Source organism: Protomyctophum bolini (genome assembly GCF_963924005.1).
Source record: "Protomyctophum bolini genome assembly, chromosome: 3".
In the NCBI taxonomy this organism is placed as follows: domain Eukaryota; kingdom Metazoa; phylum Chordata; class Actinopteri; order Myctophiformes; family Myctophidae; genus Protomyctophum; species Protomyctophum bolini.
In genome coordinates, this window is record NC_137864.1 from 8492125 (window position 1) to 8495877 (window position 3753).

At 39.4% G+C, this 3753-nt stretch overlaps 1 long non-coding RNA gene across 1 annotated transcript; it reads right to left on the reverse strand.

The window, feature by feature from the left end:
- Nucleotides 1-1247: 1247 nt before the first annotated feature.
- LOC308311734 lies at nucleotides 1248-3465 on the reverse strand. Its single transcript, XR_013963700.1, has 4 exons — nucleotides 3428-3465; nucleotides 3100-3132; nucleotides 2942-2989; nucleotides 1248-2637 (listed from the first exon to the last, which is right to left on the reverse strand). It is a non-coding gene; the product is annotated as an uncharacterized lncRNA (long non-coding RNA).
- Nucleotides 3466-3753: the final 288 nt, after the last annotated feature.

Below are 3753 nucleotides of genomic sequence, written 5' to 3' on the forward strand. Positions count from 1 at the left end.
GCCATATCTCAGTTACTCTTTATTTTATCATTGCTGCTGGTAATGATAACTTATGGTGGATGTCCTTTCTGGACTCTTGAAAATTAATGTAGAACAGTATTGGACCTGTATTTACAGTATTTACATTATTCCCACTTCACACTATATTTTATTATGGTAAAATTATCCTGCCTTACGCTGTTCAGTGATATATGTATATTTTCTGTTTATGTGTTACAGTTTTACAATGTTATGAAGAACCTCGTCCCAGTAAAGCCATACTTTGAGGAAAACGGTTGACTGGACCTTCATTTTGTTATCTGTCTGTCTAAGCCTTGCTAGGACGCGATTGCTAGGGCAGAACACTTTCTTTCACTGTTTGAATATGTGTAAATGACTAAAAGTGAGTGCTGTTATTTGACATACATGTAGCTTAATTGCCTGCATTTTATTTGATAGTTTCTGTACACATTAAGCCAAGTTTGCCAACAATGTTTGCGGTCGTAATGTTTGCTGAATTCAGTCAATTACAATACCTTTTTCAATATATATAGTATATGGTGCTATGGTGTATTCATGGTTTATATAATTAAGTTAATTTAGCACGAGACATGTTCAGCAGTGTTTCACAATATACAGTTAACAATTTGCAATTTAGGCTCTGTATTAGTCATGATTATGAGTGTGTATTTTTGTTGCTTTATTTTACTGTCACTGGTCAGTGTCATACTGTCTTGTCAAAGTTAAGTAAACTCAAGTCTAGAAGCAAGGTGGTGGTCCATTGTGTTTGTTCTGATCGACATTCAGGGGCGAGTGCTAGTATCCCAGCTAGCAAGTTATGGCGCGCCGCCTGCGGGAGGCGGTCGCCGCGCGCCGCCGATCGTGTCCTCCGCCGGGCGCGTCGCACGATGTGGCCGCGTCGTTCTTGATCAGCGTGTGCCGTGCGCGCCGACGCGCGTGTAGCCGGCGCCCCGCTTCTCTGCCGCGACTCGAACGTCAGCTACGACGGCAGCAGCAGGACAGCGTGGAGCTGTCTTATGACACCCCCCCCCCCCCCCCCATATGACCCCGCACCCCTCGATCCTCCCCCATGCTCACCTCCCTCCCACATATTTATAGAAACATAATAAAGCAGCAAATGTATACTTAATTTTGTTTCTTTATTAGGAAAAAAAAGGTTACAATGAAATCATTTAGGCACATAGAAAAAATATGTAAACAACCAAGTTTAGAATACAAGTGGTTGATTTTTATGTCATTTTGCTGAGAATGCACTTTAAGACCACTCTGAGAACCACTGGCTTCTAAAATCTATAAAACACCAACTTTCCTGAAACCACCAGAACATGTTGGATAAGATTGTGTCCACATTTCCACAGTTTTCTGAAAAACCTATGTTTCTATATTAGTGGTTCTCAAATTATGTTATGTCAAGGACCCCAGAAATATTATGAAATTGGCCGCAGACACCTACAGTATCTGAAAATATGTTGTTCCAGGGACTACCCAGAAGCAAAGATGAGTTTAAAAACGTTTGCTCTGAAACAATATATATTCAAAGATTTGCACATTTTCAGGATAAAACTAAATAGCAGACCTACAAGCTCGTAGCGCGGTCCCTGGAACAACATATTTTCAGATTGGAGTAAATCGTTTGAACACCAATGATACAGAAACATCTAGGCTTTTCAGAAAACAGTCATACCATTCAAACACTTTAACCATAATTTTAAAAGCTGTTAGATTGTTGGCAGATTTACAAGCTCACAAGCTTGTAGATTTGCTAATACTAAAATGTGGCCCAAACACAGTGAACGTTTTAACTAAAATCTGCGAGGATTTAGAAGACATTTTGTGGAATCAGTTCAAGTTTAATTTCTATAAAACACCAAGTCTATTCTGTGTGGAGTTAGTTATGTAGGCCCAGTAATGTTGCAATAACAGTTACACAGCAATAAACAGAACACACAATCGAGATTCACCTTTTGAGCAAGAAATCGTGCAGCATACATTCAAGAGTCCATTTGGAAACCCCTATAGCGGTGGGTTTGAACCCTTTTCATGCCAAAGTTATTCACCATTTGAGCCACGGACCACCATTTGATGAGCTGCCTGCCGTGCCTGTCCGTTTCCTTCCTTTATGAAGCCTGACTGGTGGTGGCCGCCAGCAGAAGTTCCAAAATGCACCCTGTCCAACGTCTCCGGCTCTCAGACCCCAGGTCCCTGTCACTGAAGTCCAAGATCCCCTGGTTTTAGCCACTTTAACCATTATTTAAAAAGCTGTAAGCTGTTGAAAACGAGTTTGTAGATTTGCTAATTTTGAAACATCGTGAAAATGTGGCACAAATCTGTAAATATATATTATTTTGCAGCAAATGTTTTAACTAAAATCTGTGAGGATTTAGAAGACATCAGTTCTCAAGTGTAAGTGCTTAAGTCTTTAAAACACCAATTCTCTTCTGAGTGGAGTCAGGAGTTTCTGAGCGTAGCAATGTATGTATGTCCCCATGTCTGTATGTCCGAGCACGGAAAGCTGGGTGCGTTCCTTGAGGTCTGGATGTTGCGTATAGTAGAGGGTCAGGGAAACCCGACTGGTGGTAGCCTTTCCAGCAGAGGTTGCATTTGAAGTCGATAGGTCTTCCTCCAGCGAAAGTTCGTCTGAAATCACAGAATTAATTAAATAAATTATTGTGGGATAACGTTTTGATGGCTGTGAGAACCACTGCCTTAACCCATTTAGACCTGAGGACGCATCTGTGTCGCCTCATAGGTTTTAAACATTATTTTAAAAGCTGTTATCTGTTGAAAAATAGCAGATCTACAAGCTCATAGTGTGGCACAGAGTGCCACAGTACTCATCATAATACACCTCAGTCATTTAAAATGTTATGATGGTAACAATGGTACACAGTTACACATTGTTGGGTGCCAATTTTCTGTCCTTGGTAAAATGAACAATTACCTTAAATTAAAGAACGATGTCTCAGCTCTGTACAGCATGTCACCTTGTCTGTAAAATGAAATCAAATTCAAGTCAAATTTCTTTCAAATGTAACAGCAAACTTGAGGCAAGAGAGCTTGTAGCATGCAACCTTAATTCAGTGGTAGAAATGTTCTTACCGTTTGTACGCCCAACAGATCCAAGTCCTGTGTCTGAAATCACAGTAACAACAAAATGGTAAACATTGTATGTACATAAAAATCAATTTGATGAAAACAGAAGATCTACAAGCACACAATGTGCTGCGAGCTTGTAGACCAGCTATATTCAGCATGCAACCAAGTGTAAAAATCAGGCTTAGAATAAAACAACAAAATGACTAAAATGACAAAAATTAAATCAAAATGTGTTGTAATTAGACAAATCTTTATTTGCAATTGTGGCCTAGCAAAGTTCCTTTAGAGGAGACAACAGAGAGAAGAGTAAAAGAAATGGCTCAGAACGTACCTGCATGGCAATGCTCATTTTGGTCACTGCATCTGCACCTATAATAGAATAACAAAAAAAGTCTGTTTTAAACATTAGCCTACTATGTGATATTTTTTACATTTGCAGGACAGACATTTGACGAAGATTTAGCCTTGCAGACCCCACATACACACAGACCCCATGCTGTATTGATGTGGTACCATAGGAGAAGTTCTAAAACAAAGAATGACAAAAAATGTGATTTACAGCTAAATGCTGTTTATGTAGTCTACACAAGCAACGTATCAAATCTTATCTAATTCGAATAATTGTGTTTAAGGACTTATCAACACAATAAGAAGTTA